The following is an 18,358-nucleotide window of genomic DNA, read 5'->3' on the forward strand; positions in this document are numbered from 1 at the left end:
CACAGATGACAGAAAGAAACAGTATTTATATTAAATCAGAACATCAGAAAGTGCTTTACAATTCACGCATTTCTCTTGAACATCAGTCACTTTTGTTATGGCAGTCATTTGAATTTAGCAAAGTCCCTAAAACAACACCTGGATCATTAGATATCCTAATTTTGTGCTGGTTGTAGGAGGAATATTTGCTAAGCCACTGAGAGAACTCCCTGCTCTTCTTTGAATGTTGTTATGGGAGCTGAACAAGTTGATGGATCCTCAGTTTAATATTGTATCCAAATGGCAGCACTTCAACAATGCAGTACTCCTTCAGGTAGAGCACAGAATTGCTGGCTTAGATTATATGCTCAAATCCTTTGTGGGGCTTGAATCCGTAACCACCTGACTCAAAGACGAGAATAAGGAGGCACGTTATTGACTTTTCCAATAGGCAGCCTGATTTTTACTTTTTGTTGAAGCAAAGAATGTTTCTGCCTACACTGGTGTCAAACAGTAATTTTGATCACAAATGAATCTTGCTGTCCTTTTCCCTCCTTCCCTTCTCTCCCCATTCCTCCCCCTCCCTTCCCCATTTCAAATCGCAGTTTTATCTGTGCAGCTATGCAAGGGGAGGACGGGCGACTGAGAACAGGAAAGCTTTCCTTTTAGTAACACATTTTCAATTTTCAGCAGTTGAGAAAGTTTTTTTTAAAAAAAGGAATATTCAGTGAAATATCACATTTTCCTGCCTCTGACGAGAAGGATTTGCTATACCGGAAAATGGTGGGTTTCTTTTGAGGATGGAGAGTGAGAATGGGTGAGATGGGTAAAAGGTTTGTGAAACAGGCTAGCATGAACAACTGCATCTCGAGATTATGGGTATTAATGTAACTGGAGTGAGGGTTCAGAAATGGTTAGTAAAAACCCTGTGAATGAGACCCAGGTAGGCAGCAATGCTCATATCAAAAAGGTTTAAAATGTATCTGTTCATACATTGAGCTCAATTCTATTTTCTGCTCTATGTATACACAGTTTAAACTGCACATAAATACTGACAGGAACCTTATTTTTCACACAAACAACAGACTTCTGCATAGCATTTTCAAAGAGTAATAAGTAATTTTGATGTATTTCAGTCATTCATGTGGTTTAAAAGCTCTGTTGTGCCAATGCTGCATGACTGTTAGCTAATACCACTTATGTTGTTAGAATGTCCTTAAAAATACCTTGACTGCAATAGTTTACATGTAGTCTGCCTTTTAGCAAACTAAAATAAATGAATGATGGGATTTTAGATGAGCATTATCAATATTGCATCCCTGCTTCAAAACAGGGGAAGTAACTATTAAATATTTAATGATTTGATTGGCTGAGAGATTAAGACAGAGTGGGAGGCTTACATGGAAAATGTCAATCATTTCCTGCACAAAGCCTTGTTTCTTAGAAGCTTCACTTGACTAAATTATAAATTACTAAAAGAATTTTTTAACAGAATAATTGAGAAATACTGGAAAATATTTTAGTTCTCACAAAAGTCAGAAAAAGAACATTCTATGAGAAAATAAACCACAATTAAAAAAAAAGTGCTTTAGTTCAAAAGACCAAGAAAAAAATTGTACTACTAAATGAGAGGTAACGGAGACAGAAGTTAAGCTTAAGGAAAAAAGGGGAAAATATGTACAGTAAGTTGTGAAGATCTGGGGCTGCATTTTATGCAGCTGGCGGGGGTCCTGATGACAGGCAAAGAAGGCGAAGGGAACCCCCGCCTTGGCCATTTGGGGAACCCCTGGCTGCATTTCATGGTGCTCGGGAATTAACTGCCCAGCACCAGGGTCCCTGTCCCTTTAAGGCTGCGGATCCCACATCCAAGAACAGCCGGCCAATCAGAGAGCCAGCAGCTCAGCAGTCCGAGCAGCACCAAGAGCAGTGGCCACCACTGGAACTGCAGCAGTCACCAGACCAGGAACAGCCATGGAACCTGGACTGCAGGTAAGTGGGGGACGGGCTTGCTGGGGCCAGTCAGGCAAGCCCCAGTGAAGGGTGGGGGTGTGGGTTGTTGAGGGCAGAGGGGTGGGTGGTGGCACGGGCTGGCCTTTGCTGCCTAGGCCTCAGTGGGCCACAGACTGCCCAGGCAAGAGGGCTCCTCCCTCCACCAGCCCAGAGGAAGGCCATCTGGTTTTATTGGGCACTCCAGCAACCCCCCACCCACCCCCACCCCCCCCCCCATTGCAATTTTATGGGCCCCCTCCCCCAACCACCCTGCCCATCCCGAAATGGCTTATAAAATTCAGCCTCTTGTGAAGAAAGTACGGTACCTGTAGCGGACATTATAATTGGTGGCAGAATCATTCATTGATTCAAGAGGCTGCCTGACCAGGTATTCATCAAAAAATGTGCAAGTTCTAGTTTTCATATAGAGGAGATATTATTTCAACAGTTAAGGAACAAATTTCAGCGGAACTCTGATAGGTTATGCAATGATTTTAAATAAAATTGTGCAGCAGTACTATTAAAAACTATTTGCATTTTGCCAAGACTGACCGCTCAAGTCAAAGTCCCCAATCAAAATATACGATTCTGATTGTGGTGGGAAAAACGCACTGTTGATTCAATCCCATCCCATACAGATCACCTAACATATCATTTTAAACTTTCCAAATTAAAGAAAGACCCAGCCAAATTGTACCATCTATTAACCCCCAAATGAGGCTAACCAAACCAGGTGTTTTTAGATCAACAAATTAACGGTTTAATTCGAAAAACTAAATTCTTAAACACTACTAAGATATAAACAACATTTAAAATAGAAAAAAATTAGAGTCCTTGCAGATTTACGCTGCTGCCAAATGTGGAACAGTCCAAGGTTGCTTGAAGTCCTCACAGCGATCCGATAGGGGAAAAAAGGTTCTTCAACAGTAGAACAGTCCATAGTCTAATTCAGCAGTTGAAGAGATGCTTTCCTTCTCTGGCGATGAATTCAGCAATTAACAACTTGCAAACAGTTTTTTAATGAATCAATTTGGTTCTAGAATTTTTGAGGGAGAAAAGATTGTCACAGTCTAACTTCCCTTCCTTCAGTTTAAATTATCAGAGATCTCTGTTCCGTTCATGCTAGTCCAGCTGTCTGACTGCTTCTCTATTAACTGTCTCTCCAAAGCCAGTTTTTCAATTAGTTTCAAACTTCAATCGGCAACAATGTATCTCTCAATCCTCAGACTCTGAGTGGCTGTATCCCAGGCAACCAGAATGCACTCTTTGAATTACAGTCTATGAGCGGCTGTATCCCGGGGGAGTGAGAATGCATTCTTTGACTCAGTCGCTGGAGCTTGTTGTCTTAAAGCAGTACGGCTCCTTTTCTAGCCTTAAAGGCACACCGCATTCTTCCTGAAAAAAAAACTACAGGATCATGACAATTTATAAGTTTATAAATATTTTATGTTGTATGCAGATGTTGTTTTGACAAAATATCCCACTAAATATACCAAAATTCCCTGTTGCTATCTTTTTCAGGTGACAGGTAAAGGAAGGATAATGGTTTTCAGCAAGAGTACCACAACTAAAGCTTGCAAACTCATTTAAACAGACAGAACCCAGTTTATTTTTCAGAGTGAGGTATATTAAAATAGGTCATTTTCATATCAAACAGAAATTTGATTGCTTTTTAAAGAGTAATATTGGTCAAAATAGGCAATTCGTTTAAAATAAAATGCCACTTTAGCTCTGTATTAATGTATACAAAATGTATGAAGTAACAGCATTGCAATAAATCCCTTTCACCAAATAAGTCTTCCTGGGAAAAAAATATAAATTGGAAATCTGAAACAAAAACAGAAAACATTGGAAGTTCAACACTGGAAAAGGAAAAGCCAGTTAAGAAGATTCTGATAAAGCGTTCCACGCACTATGTTACCTTTAACCCTTTCAGATGCTGAGTAACCTGCATTTGCAGCAATTTCTGTTTTAAAACAAATGTTTTAGATTAGAGATACAGCACTGAAACAGGCCCTTCGGCCCACCGAGTCTGTGCCGAACATCAACCACCCATTTATACTAATCCTACACTAATCCCATATTCCTACCAAACATCCCCACCTGTCCCGATATTTCCCTACCACCTACCTATACTAGTGACAACTTATAATGGCCAATTTACCTATCAACCTGCAAGTCTTTTGGCTTGTGGGAGGAAACCGGAGCACCCGGAGAAAACCCACGCATTTCTTTTGTATTAAGAAATGTTGATGAAAAAGTCTCTTCAAACAACAACAAAAGATGATGTGAAACAGACCTTTCAAATCTCCGTTTTGATTCAGTGACACACTCATTTCGATTTAAAAATGAGCCCATTTTGATGTCTTGAGTTCTAAAAATAAACACAGTTCCATTTTTAAAGTTGGTTTGTGACTTCTCATTCTTTCACTATTTTATGAATTTTTATCTTTTTTTATGCTCTGAAGTTACAATGCCTGACAGCATTATCTGCAAAAAGGCAGATTTATAACAAATATTTATATTAAATAATACATATGTTGTTTTAATTCCTGTTTTTATTATTTTCAGATGATCTTCCAGGGCATTGCTCGCTGTGAGCCCTCTGACCATTTGATCTTTGTGTTCCTTGTAGGTTGATCTCTCTAACCCCTCTCTCTCTCTCTTTGTCCACCCAAGTTCTGTCTCTCCTTCATCCCAATATGCCTCTGTCCATGATCTTTCTTTCCCTTGATTTAGCACGATCTTTTTCTATGTTTGATATTATTTACTCTCCATCCTCTCTTTGTTTATCCTGCTTTTTCTCTATCCATCTCTTGATCTTTTTCTCTGATCTCTTTTGTCCATCTGCTTCAACGTTCTGGAAAAATAGGCAAAAAGGAAAAGGAGATGGTGTAGCTTTGTTAATAAAGGAAGGTATCAGTGCGGTGGTGAGTAGTGATATAGGTGCAATTGATCATGATGTGGAATCAGTTTGGGTGGAAGTAAGGAATAGCAAGGGGAAGAAGTCACGGGTGGGAGTCGCCTATAGGCCCCCCCAAGAGTTGCCTCACTGTAGGACAAAGTATAAATGGGGAAATAATGGAGACGTGTAAGAAGGGCGCTACAATTGTCATGGGTGATTTTAATCTGCATATTGACTGGACAAATCTGATTGGCAGAGGTAACATGGAAGACGAATTTGTAGAATGCATCAGGGATTGTCATTTAGAGCAATATGTTGCAGAACCTACCCAGGAACAGGCTATTTTAGATCTAGTAATGTGTAATGAGGTAGGATTAATAGATATTGTAGTTAAATATCCTCTAGGGGTTGGCGATCACAACACGGTAGAATTTCAAATTCAGTTTGAGTGTGAGCAACTCGGGTCTCAAACCAGTGTCCTCAACTTAAACAAGGACAATTACGGAGGTATGAAGAAAGAGTTGTCTAAAGGGGGCTGGGAAAATAGACTAAGGGGAAGGTTAGTGGATGAGCAGTGGCAGATATTTAAGCAGATATTTGATAACGCTCAACAAAAATTTATCCTGGTCAAAAAGAAGGACTCGATGGGAAGGCTGAACCACCTGTGGTTAACAAAGGTGGTCAAAGAGAGTATCCAATCAAAAACTAAGGCATACAAAATGGCGATAACTAGTGGTAGGCCAGAGGACTGGGAATTTATTTTAGGAACCAGCAGCGGATGACTAAAAAGCTAATAAAGAGGGAGAAAATTGATTATGCAAGTAAATTGGCAAGAAATATGAAGACAAACAACAAGAGCTTTTATGGGTGTATAAAAAGAGAGTAGCTAAAGTGAGCGTCGGACCCTTGGAATTTGTGACTGGAGAATTGATAACAGGAAACAGGGAAATGGCAGATAATTGAAACCAATATTTTGCATCAGTCTTCACGGTAGAGGGCACCATAAACATCCCACAGATACCAGATAGGCAAGCAGCTAAGGGAGGAAAGATCTTGTAACAGTCTCTATCACGAGGGACAAAGTATTTGACAAACTAATGGGACTAAAGGCAGGCAAGTTGCCAGGACTTTATGGCCTGCATCTAAGGATTTTAAAGAAAGTGGCTGCAGAGATTGTGGAGGCATTAGTCGAAATATTCCAGAACTCACTGGATTCCGGGAGGGTCCCAGCTGATTGGAAAACCACTAATGCGACACCCCTGTTCAAGAAGGGAGGGAGACAAAAAGCAGGAAACTATAGGCCAGTCAGCCCAACATCGGTAATTGGGAAAATGCTAGTGTCCATTATTAAGGAACAAATAGCAGGACATTTTTGTGAAAGGGAAATAATGTTTGACAAATTTGCTAGAGTTCTTTGAGGATATAACAAGCAGAGTTGATAAAGGGGAACCGGTAGATGTAGTGTATTTGGATTTTCAGAAGGCATTCGATAAGGTGCCACATAAAAGATTATTGCAGACGATAGGAGCTCACGGTATTGGAGGTAATGTATTAGCGTGGATTGAGGATTGGTTAACTCACAGAAGACAGAGAGTTGGGATTAATGGGTTTGTTTCAGGTTGGAAAGACGCAACTAGTGGAGTGTCACAAGGATCAGTCCTAGGGCATCAATTATTTACTATCTAATTAATGACTTAGAGGAGGGGGCAGAGTGTAATATATTCAAATTTGCTGACAATACAAAAATAGGTGGGAGGGCATGCTGTGATGAGGACATAAAGAATCTGCAAGGGGATATAGATAGGTTGAGTGAGTGGGCAAAAACTTGGCAGATGGAGTTTAATGTATGAAAATGTGAGGTCATGCACTTTGGTAGGAAGAATCAAAAGGCAGACTATTATTTAAATGGAGAGAGACTCCAAAAAAGAAAATGCAGCATAGAGGGATCTGGGTGTTCTTGTGCATGAAACACAAAAAGTTAGCATGCAGGTGGAGCAAATAATTAAGAAGACAAATGGAATTTTGGCCTTTATTGCTAGGGGGTTGGAGTTTAAAAATAGGGAAGTCTTGTTACAATTGTACAGGGTGTTGGTGAGGCCGCACCTGGAGTACTGTGTACAGTTTTGGTCCCCGTATTTAAGAAAGGATATACTGGCATTGGAGGCAGTTCAAAAGAGATTCACTAGGCTGATTCCTGGGATGAAGGGGTTGACTTATCAAGAACGGCAAAACAGGTTAGGCCTTTATTCATTAGAGTTTAGAAGAATGAGGGAGATCTTATTGAAACATACAAGATTCTGAGGGGGCTTGACAGGGGAGATGTTGAGAAGACGTTTCCACTAGTGGGGGAATCTCGAACTAGGGGACATAGTTACAGACTAAGGGGGACACTCATTTAAAACTGAGATGCGAAGGAATTTCTTTTCACAGAGGGTATTGAATGTCTGGAATTCTTTACCCCAGAGAGTTGTGGAGGCTAGATCACTGAAAGTATTTAAAGAGGAGGTAGATAGATTTTTGAAATATCAGGGAGTTGAGGGCTATGAGGAGCTAGCACGAAAGAGGAGTTGCGGTCTGGGGCAGATCAGCCATGATCTTATTAAATGGCGGGGCAGGTTTGAGGGGCCGACTGGCCTACTCCTGCTCCTATTTCTTATGTTCTTATGTTTTGCCATGATCGTTTATCCCTATCTCTCATGCTCCCAAATATGCTTGCTATTGGTCCTTCTCTGTTGCTAATATTTCTCTTTCGTTGCCATGATTCTGTCTCTCTCTGATCAATAGTATTGAAATTTTATAGAAGTATCACTAAACTTGACACTCAAAGTACAACCAGTACAGAGCAGCAATCAACAAAGAATGTTAGGCTACAGTTATGGGGTCAATCATGGCTCAGCTGGTAGCACTTCTGAATCTGAAGGTTGTGGGTTCAAATCCCACTCCAGAGATTTGAGCACTGAAAACTAGGCTGACATGTTAATGTGGTACTGAGAGTGTGCTGCACTGTCAGAGGTGCCCTCTTTTGAATGCAAGGTTAAGCGACAGACCCATCTGTTCTCTCAGGTGGATTTGAAAGATCCCACACCACTTGTCCAAAGAAGAGCAGAGGAGTTATTTCCAGTGTCCTGACCAATATTTATCTCTCACGAAAAAAAGTCTGGTCATTATCGCATTGCTGTTTGTGGGACCTTACTGTGCATGAATTGGCTACTGTGTTGCCTACATTACAACAGTGATTACATGTCAAAGGACTTCAATGGCTGTAAAGCACTCTATGATGTCCTGAGTTTGTGAAAGGTGCTATATAAATGCAAGTCTTTCTTTGTACAAAACTGTAAAAATACATGTCAGAGAAAGTCATTGTTGTATGATTGCTTTAAGAATGATGCCCCTTTAAGAACTCAGTATGCCAACAAGCTAAACACCAGGATGTAGTCATGTGACTGGAAGCCATCATCTCTTTGCACTGTAACACCTGGACAAAAGTTCTGTGTGTAGTTTGCTCTGTATTGTATATACTAGTTTAGCTGTGAATAAATCTTCTGGAGATCTTCAAGCTTATATCTTGTCTTAACAACACCACTGCCACCATATCATCAGTGTCTTTGTGTTATCTTAAGCAACACAATGAGGTAGTTGGATTCCAGTTCCTTGAAGATCTCTCGAAGTTTTATTTACAGCTAAACTAGTATACACAATACAGAGCAAAATATACACAGAACCTTTGTCCAGGGTATTACAGTGCAGAGAGACTATGGCTTCTAGTCACATGACTACATCCTGGTATTTAGCTCATTAGCACACAGTTCTTAAAGGGACATCACTCTTAAATGAAACATACAACAGTCATTATCAAACAAGACAGTGCTCGAGTCAGACTGTACCTTGATTATTCTGTTCAGTTCCAATCAAGATATAAGGAAGATATTCAAATGTTTGAGGAAGCACAGAGAAGAGCCACAAGGATGATCCTCTGTCTTAGAGCTTTCATTCACAAGGAAGTACTGAAGAAAATTGGTCTTTTCAGCCTTGAAAGGATACATCTAAGGTTATATGGAGGAATACAAGACTGTAAATAGTATGGAAAATGGCACTCAAAAAATGGACTTCCTAGTCTGTAATTATCTTGTGATCTTCTGCACATTTATGTCTATTGTAAACTGTCATCCCTATCTCTTCACTTGTGCCCCTACACATCTTTAATACTGTTTTTCTCTGCTCCATCTCTGCCCTTGCTCTTCAGAACATAGAACATAGAACAGTACAGCACAGTACAGGCCCTTCGGCCCACGATGTTGTGCCGAACCTTTAACCTACTCTAAGATCAAACTAACTACCTACCCTTCATTCTACTATCATCCATGTACCTATCCAAGAGTCGCTTAAATGTCCCTAATGTATCTGCTTCTACCACCACCGCTGGCAGCGCATTCCACGCACCCACCACTCTCTGTGTAAAGAACCTACCTCTGACATCTCCCCGAAACCTTCCTCCAATCACCTTAAAATTTTGCCCCCTGGTGATAGCCCTTTCCACCCTGGGAAAAAGTCTCTGGCTATCCACTCTATCTATGCCTCTTATCATCTTGTACCCCTCTATCAAGTCACCTCTCATCCTTCTTCACTCCAATGAGAAAAGCCCTAGCTCCCTCAATCTTTCTTCGTAAGACATGCCCTCCAGTCCAGGCAGCATCCTGGTATATCTCCTCTGCACCCTCTCTAAAGCTTCCACATCCTTCCTATAATGAGGCGACCAGAACTGAACACAATATTCCAAGTGTGGTCTAACCAGGGCTTTATAGAGCTGCAGCATAACCTCGCGGCTCTTAAAGTCAATCCCCCTGTTAATGAAAGCCAACACACCATACACCTTCTTAACAACCCTATCAACTTGGGTGGCAACTTTGAGCGATCTATGGACATGGACCCCAAGATCCCTCTGTTCCTCCACACTACCAAGAATCCTGTCTTTAAGCCTGTATTCTGCATTCAAATTCGACCTTCCAAAATGAATCACTTCACACTTTTCCAGGTTGAACTCCATCTGCCACTTCTCAGCCCAGCTCTGCATCCTGTCAATGTCCCGTTGCAACCTACAACAGCCTTCCACACTATCCACAACTCCAGCAACCTTCGTGTCATCGGCAAACTTGCTAACCCAGCCTTCCACTTCCTCATCCAAGTCATTTATAAAAATCACAAAGAGCAGAGGTCCCAGAACAGATCCCTGCAGAACACCACTGGTCACCGAGCTCCAGGCTGAATACTTTCCATCTACTATCACCCTCTGTCTTCTATGGGCCAGCCAATTTTGTATCCAGACAGCCAACTTCCCCTGTATCCCATGCCTCCTCACTTTCTGAATGAGCCTACCATGGGGAACCTTATCAAACGCCTTGCTAAAATCCATATACACCACATCCACTGCTCTTCCTTCATCAATATGTTTTGTCACATCTTCAAAGAATTCAATAAGGCTTGTGAGGCATGACCTGCCCCTCACAAAGCCATGCTGACTGTCTCTAATCATACCATGCTTTTCCAAATAATCATAAATCCTGTCTCTCAGAATCCTCTCCAATAATTTGCCCACTACCGACGTAAGACTGACTGGTCTATAATTCCCAGGGTTATCCCTATTCCCTTTCTTGAACAAGGGAACAACATTTGCCACCCTCCAATCATCCGGTACTACTCCAGTGGACAGTGAAGACGCAAAGATCATCGCCAAAGGTGCAGCAATCACTTTCCTCACTTCCCGTAATATCCTTGGGTATATCCCGTCTGGCCCCGGGGACTTATCTGTCCTCATATCATTCAAAATTTCCAGCACATCCTCCCTCTTAACATCAACCTGTTCCAGCATATCAGCCTGTTCCACGCTGTCCTCACAAACGACCAGGTCCCTCTCACTAGTGAATACTGAAGCAAAGTATTCATTAAGGACCTCCCCTACCTCCTCCGACTCCAGGCACAAGTTCCCTCCACTATCGCTGATCGGCCCTACCCTCACTCTGGCCATCCTCTTGTTCCTCACATAAGTGTAGAATGCCTTGGGATTTTCCTTAATCCTACCCGCCAAGACTTTTTCATGTCCCCTTCTAGCTCTCCTCAGTCCATTCTTCAGTTCCTTCCTGGCTACCTTGTAACCCTCTAGAGCCCTGTCTGATCCTTGCTTCCTCAACCTTAAGTAAGCTTCCTTCTTCCTCTTGACTTGCTGTTCCATATCTCTTGTCATCCAAGGTTCCTTCACCCTACCATCCCTTCCTTGCCTCATCGGGACAAACCTATCCAGCAGTCGCAGCAAGTGCTCCCTAAACAACCTCCACATTTCTGTCGTGCATTTCCCTGAGAACATGTGTTCCCAGTTTATGCTCCCCAGTTCCTGCCTAATAGCATTGTAATTCACCCTCCCCCAATTAAATATTTTCCCATCCCGTCTGCTCCTGTCCCTCTCCATGACTATAATAAAGGTCAGGGAGTTGTGATCACTATCACCGAAATGCTCTCCCACCGAGAGATCTGCCACCTGGCCTGGTTCGTTGCCAAGCACCAAGTCCAACATAGCCTCCCCTCTAGTCGGCCTATCTACATATTGAGTCAGGAAACCTTCCTGGACACACCTGACAAAAACTGCTCCATCCAAACTACTTGCACTAAGGAGGTTCCAATCAATATTAGGGAAGTTGAAGTCACCCATGACAACAACCCTGTTACTTCTGCACCTTTCCAAAATCTGCCTCCCAATCTGTTCCTCCGTATCTCTGTTGCTATTGGAGGGTCTATAGGAAACTCCCAACAAAGGGACTGCTCCTTTCCTGTTTCTGACTTCCACCCATAATGACTCAGTAGACAAACCCTCCTCGATGACCTTTTTCTGCAGCTGTGATACTATCCCTGATTAGCAATGCCACTCCCCCACCTCTTTTACCTCCCTCCCTATTCCTTTTGAAACATCTAAACCCCGGAACATCCAACAGCCATTCCTGCCCCTGTGATATCCATGTCTCCGTAATGGCCACAACATCGTAGCTCCAAGTACTGATCCATGCTCTACGTTCATCACCCTTATTTCTGACACTCCTTGCGTTAAAATAGACACACTTCAACCCATCATACTGGCTGCAACCTTGTCGTGTCAATTGTCTAACCTTCCTCACAGACTTTTTGCACTCGGTATCTGCCTGTTCAACAGCTACCCCATCCACTGATCCGTAGCTCCGGTTCCCATCCCCCTTTCTGACCACATCTCTCATTTTTCTCACTCCTAGCCTTAGAACTCAAAATAGAAACCTTTAATCATGAGGTTGAAAATCTTACTGGGTAATAAATGTGAAGAATTGCTGTTGAAATTGAAATGGCCAGTAGAACTGAACTGAGGATAATGCACAAGGGTGAGACCCTAGCGTTAGGACAGAGCAAGCCAACAAAACATTTAAACGGCTGATATAACTGAAGATTAAAATGTGAATGGCCAGGCCATTGTCATAACTGATCATTTTTAAACTTAAACTCAAGGTAGTTATCCAATGCTTTCCATCCCAGATGTTTCCTCAGGCATCACTTTCATCAGGTATGACAAAATCAGGAGATAACAGACAACTAGAAGTTCATGCAGTCACAAGATTTTGGGCAGGATTTTCCCCACAGATTTTGGGATCCCGACATCAGGGTCAATGGCCCGCATTGTGTGGGAAACGATCACCCGGCTGTAATTTTCCTGAAATTGGCCAATTAATGGCCAGTGGGTGGGCTTGCCCTCCAATTAAGGATTGTAGGTGGGCTCTGGGAGCTAGAGGGTCAATAGGAGGCCCTCCAGCACTGGAGAAGCAGCAGAGAGAGAGAGGGCTCCTCAAGATGGAGGGAACCTCCATGCAACCTTTTTTATTTTTAAATAAAAAATAGACAGTAGCCAGGCCACCAATGTGGAGGGGAAACCCCTCCACAGGTCAGCTGGTGGTTACAACTGTTGTAGGCAGGTATGCGAGGAGGGGTGGGGGGGGCGGTGGTGGTGGGTGGAATAGCCTCAAAGCCTGGCTGGAGAGCTGGATCCCAAGTCTGCTGCCGAGAATCCAGCTCCAGGTAACCAGTCCTACTCCCTGCCACCTCCGGGCCCTGGAGGCCAACTGGAAAATTCCAGTCAGCCTCTGACAATAGGCTTTAAATGGCCATTTAACCCGTGTAAGTGGCTACCTGCCACTTACGGTTGGGTAGCCCTGCTGTCCCCCATCCTGCCTCCGGGAAAATGGCCTGGAAGGGATGTATCTGGGAAACCAGCATGCAGGCTGCTGGCATGAATTTCTGTGCCCACCTGTTTTCGCACTCAACCCAATCATGGCCTATAAATCCTCCCCTTTGCATGTGTTACTAGCTCATCTCTTGTGACTTAGTTTATGTGGAGTTGAGACCAAGTGCAGTCTTAAGTTGAAGCAGCATTCAAGGGCTTGGGATAATTGGATTAGGGCACATGGGCATAATTGAGAGATAATGTTAAAGTCATATAATCTGTCCTTTATTTTTATATAACACTTAAAAACCTAGATGGTTGTCAATTTGGAAAGTAGAGAAGTTGAGTTGGTTGGAGCGTAGGAGTTTCTTAGCTGCACAGGCTGAGGAGCTAGGACGTGCAAAATTGAAACATTGCAGTGTCACTACTGGCGGTAGGGTTTAATTACAGTGTGGTGCAGAGCAAGGTTTGTCCCCCTGCCCCCCAGTTTGGAACTTCCACTCATGCTGAACCAGACCATGCAAAACCAGTTCATAACCTGAGCTGTGTTTCATGCTCCATGACCTCTCTATCGGCAAGCATTTCTAGCTCCACATCATTGTCTTTCTGCCACTGAAACTCTTATGCATGTAAATATCACCCCAAGAGATGATTATCCAATGCTCACCTAGCTGGCATTGCTTCATTCAGGCTCTAAAACTGTTAACTTGTCCAAAATGCTGCTTCCAGTTTCCTGTCCCACACGTCCATGTACCTGTTCTCGTGTAACCACACTAATTCCTTGTCTTTCAAAATCCACTTAATTTTAAAATCCTCCTCCTTGAAGTGATTTATGACTGTAACCCTTTATAGGGACTAAACTAAATCAGGAGTACATCCCTATGAATCTCCCTTAATTAAGTTCAAACCAGACAAATTCTTATAGACACTTATTTGGGTCCAAAGAATTGAACTAGCTTTCCCTCAAAGAAAGAAAACTAACAGAGAATATTATCATCTTTCGGATAGCCTATGTTTTTAATAATTATGGCTAAGTCATAAATATCCCAGATATTATAAGTGTCTGGGAAACTCTTTTCAATACATTTCTCTCCACCTAAAGAGATACAGAGAGGGGGTTCTCGTAGTTGTATACAGAATGCTACATGAGATGATTTATTAACTTTTACATATTTATTAAAGAATTTAACATGCGATACACTTTTAAGTGGATAAGTATATCACAATATCAAATATTACTGAGAGATGTAACACATAATCTTATTTCTAACATAGAATCCAAAAGTTTAAGTTGATAATGTTACAGCAAAATATCTTAGAATATCCATCAAAATTTAAAGTAAACTTTTATCTTAAATCCCCTGAGTAAACCATGGGATGAGAAGTATTGTTTGAGGAATTCAACACTTCTAATCTTTTGCTTCAGAACCTTTCATGTTTATACTGTTTCTAAGGTGTCATATGACCTCTTAGCATGTTGGTGTTACCTTTCTGTGTGTGTTTTTCCTGCTTTCAAGATCCATATTTGGTAGTATCATTACCTAACTCTCCACTTAATGTTTTACTTGCAATCCCCTGTTCGTGAAGTTGTGAGCATTTATCTGGTCAAAATGTTAATAATTGTGTTTACTTGACCTCTTGTTCCTGTAAGTCCACTCCATTTATCGTTTTATTATCTATAATTGCCTTTTTATGGTACCTTAAACCTTTTGAGCCGATCTGTCTACATCAACAACCCCCATAAACTAATTAAGTTTATTTCTACCTCTTACTGATGTCACACAGCAATGTGTGTGTTTATCTTCCAAGTCCCTGACAACAGAGACACAAATGGATTTTCCAACTTGTTTCTGGTTCATAACAGAGACCTTGAATTTTTTTAACTCCATCTTCTTAAAGGGGAATGTTAGTGAGTCTTGAATACTGACCATTTATTCAATCTTTAATTCTAAAAGGCATTAAGAGAGCTCTTGGGCCAACCATCAAGAAGATCGCCCCCCTCAAATCTAAATCAGGGGACATAATCACTGACCAACGCAAACAAATGGACCGCTGGGTTGAGCACTACCTAGAACTGTACTCCAGGGAGAATGTTGTCCCTGAGACTGCCCTCAATGCAGCCCAGCCTCTGGGCTGGATGAGCTGGACATACAGCCAACCAAATTGGAACTCAGTGATGCCATTGATTCTCTAGCCAGCGGAAAAGCCCCTGGGAAGGACAGCATTACCCCTGAAATAATCAAGAATGCCAAGCCTGCTATACTCTCAGCACTACATGAACTGCTATCCCTGTGCTGGGATGAGGGAGCAGTACCCCAGGACATACGCGATGCCAATATCATCACCCTCTATAAAAACAAAGGTGACCGCGGTGACTGCAACAACTACCGTGGAATCTCCCTGCTCAGCATAGTGGGGGAAGTCTTTGCTCGAGTCGCTCCAAACAGGCTCCAGAAGCTGGCCGAGCGTGTCTACCCTGAGGCACAGTGTGGCTTTCATGCAGAGAGATCGACCGTTGACATGCTGTTCTCCCTTCGTCAGATACAGGAGAAATGCCGTGAACAACAGATGCCCCTCTACATTGCTTTCATTGATCTCCCCAAAGCCTTTGACCTCGTCAGCAGACGTGGTCTCTTCAGACTACTAGAAAAGATTGGATGCCCACCAAAGCTACTAAGTATCATCACCTCATTCAATGACAATATGAAAGGCACAATTCAACATGGTGGCTCCTCATCAGAGCCCTTTCCTATCCTGAGTGGCGTGAAACAAGGCTGTGTTCTCGCACCCACACTTTTTGGGATTTTCTTCTCCCTGCTGCTTTCACATGCATTCAAGTCCTCTGAAGAAGGAATTTTCCTCCATACAAGATCAGGGGGCAGGTTGTTCAACCTTGCCCCTCTAAGAGCGAAGTCCAAAGTACGGAAAGTCCTCATCAGGGAACTCCTCTTTGCTGACGATGCTGCTTTAACATCTCACACTGAAGACTGCCTGCAGAGTCTCATCGACAGGTTTGCGGCTGCCTGCAATGAATTTGGCCTAACCATCAGCCTCAAGAAAACGAACATCATGGGGCAGGACGTCAGAAATGCTCCATCCATCAATATTGGCGACCACGCTCTGGAAGTGGTTCAAGAGTTCACCTACCTCGGCTCAATTATCACCAGTAACCTGTCTCCAGATGCAGAAATCAACAAGCGCATGGGAAAGGCTTCCACTGCTATGTCCAGACTGGCCAAGAGAGTGTGGGAAAATGGCGCACTGACACGGAACACAAAAGTGTATCAGGCCTGTGTCCTCAGTACCTTGCTCTATGGCAGCGAGGCCTGGACAACGTATGTCAGCCAAGAGTGACGTCTCAATTCATTCCATCTTCGCTGCCTCCGGAGAATACTTGGCATCAGGTGGCAGGACCGTATCTCCAACACAGAAGTCCTCGAGGCGGCCAACATCCCCAGCTTATACACACTACTGAGTCAGCGGCGCTTGAGATGGCTTGGCCATATGAACCGCATGGAAGATGGCAGGATCCCCAAAGACACATTGTACAGCGAGCTCGCCACTGGTATCAGACCCACCGGCCGTCCATGTCTCCGCTTTAAAGACGTCTGCAAACGCGACATGAAATCCTGTGACATTGATCACAAGTCATGGGAGTCAGTTGCCAGCGTTCACCAGAGCTGGTGGGCAGCCATAAAGGCGGGGCTAAAGTGTGGCGAGTCGAAGAGACTTAGTAGTTGGCAGGAAAAAAGGCAGAGGCGCAAGGGGAGAGCCAACTGTGTGACAGCCCCGACAAACAAATTTCTCTGCAGCACCTGTGGAAGAGCCTGTCACTCTAGAATTGGCCTTTATAGCCACTCCAGACGCTGCTTCACAAACCACTGACCACCTCCAGGCGCTTATCTCTCGAAATAAGGAGGCCAAAGAATTCTAAAAGGAATAATATATTAACTATATCTAAAGTCTACCTAATTAAGCCTGTTATACCTATATTCCATCACATCCTCACCTTCAAATTTGTTCGTTGCCGCACTCCATCTTGTTTTTAGTTTTTTTTAGTTTTAGTTTTAGAGATACAGCACTGAAACAGGCCCTTCGGCCCACCGAGTCTGTGCCGACCATCAACCACCCATTTATACTAATCCTACACTAATCCCATATTCCTATCACATCCCCACCTGTCCCTATATATTTCCCTACCATCTACCTATACTAGGGGCAATTTATAATGGCCAATTAACCTATCAACCTGCAAGTCTTTGGCATCTTGCTTGTTTAACCTTTGCAAGATTTATTTCCCCTCCTGTGCACTTCAGTTTTCGAACACTTAACCTCTACATTCAATGTCCCTTAGCCCTAACATCAGTGACAAGTCCAGCAACCACCTCACTGCTGCTTTCTTTAATTCCATACTTAAATTCCTTCACCTCCTCACTTGTCCTTCCTCCTTTATAAAACTTTTCAAAACCCATTTGCTCACACAAGCCTTTAACCACTCCTCATTAACTCTCTCCCTTGGCTCAGCGTTTTCTCTTACTCTCGAAAGGGCATTCACAATTTTGTACAATTATGAAAATGTGAGTTGCTATTGTTACTGATGTTTCTGTTGCTTTTACTGCTTCTGCTTCTGTTATTGCCTTTGCTTGTTACTGTTGCTATTCATATAACCACTGTTCTTTGTTATTGCTGTTATTATGATGGTAGTTCCTTTTACTGTAATGGTGTTTAATGTTGTCATTAATGTTATTGTAAAAAATGTTAGTGTTATTGCTTTTACTATTCTTATTTATTATTAATACTGTCATAGATTTTATCTAAATATTTTATGATAGATCTCCCAATGATGTGTCCTTGGTTCCCTCCTATTTCCCATCAACGTTCTGCCCCTCAGCAACATCATCCAAAAGTACATCATCAGTATCCACATGTACACTGACAACATTCACGCTACCTCACCAACATCTCTCTCGATCCTGCCAGTAAATTGTCAGATGGCTTGTCTGACATCTAGTACAGGATTAGATTAGATTAGATATACAGCACTGAAACAGGCCCTTCGGCCCACCGAGTCTGTGCCGACCATCAACCACCCATTTATACTAATCCTACACTAATCCCATATTCCTACCAAACATCCCCACCTGTCCCTATATTTCCCTACCACCTACCTATACTAGTGACAATTTTTATAATGGCCAATTTACCTACCAACCTGCAAGTCTTTTGGCTTGTGGGAGGAAACCGGAGCACCCGGAGGA

This window comes from Heterodontus francisci, chromosome 32 (genome assembly GCF_036365525.1).
Source record: "Heterodontus francisci isolate sHetFra1 chromosome 32, sHetFra1.hap1, whole genome shotgun sequence".
NCBI classification, from domain to species: Eukaryota; Metazoa; Chordata; class Chondrichthyes; order Heterodontiformes; family Heterodontidae; genus Heterodontus; species Heterodontus francisci.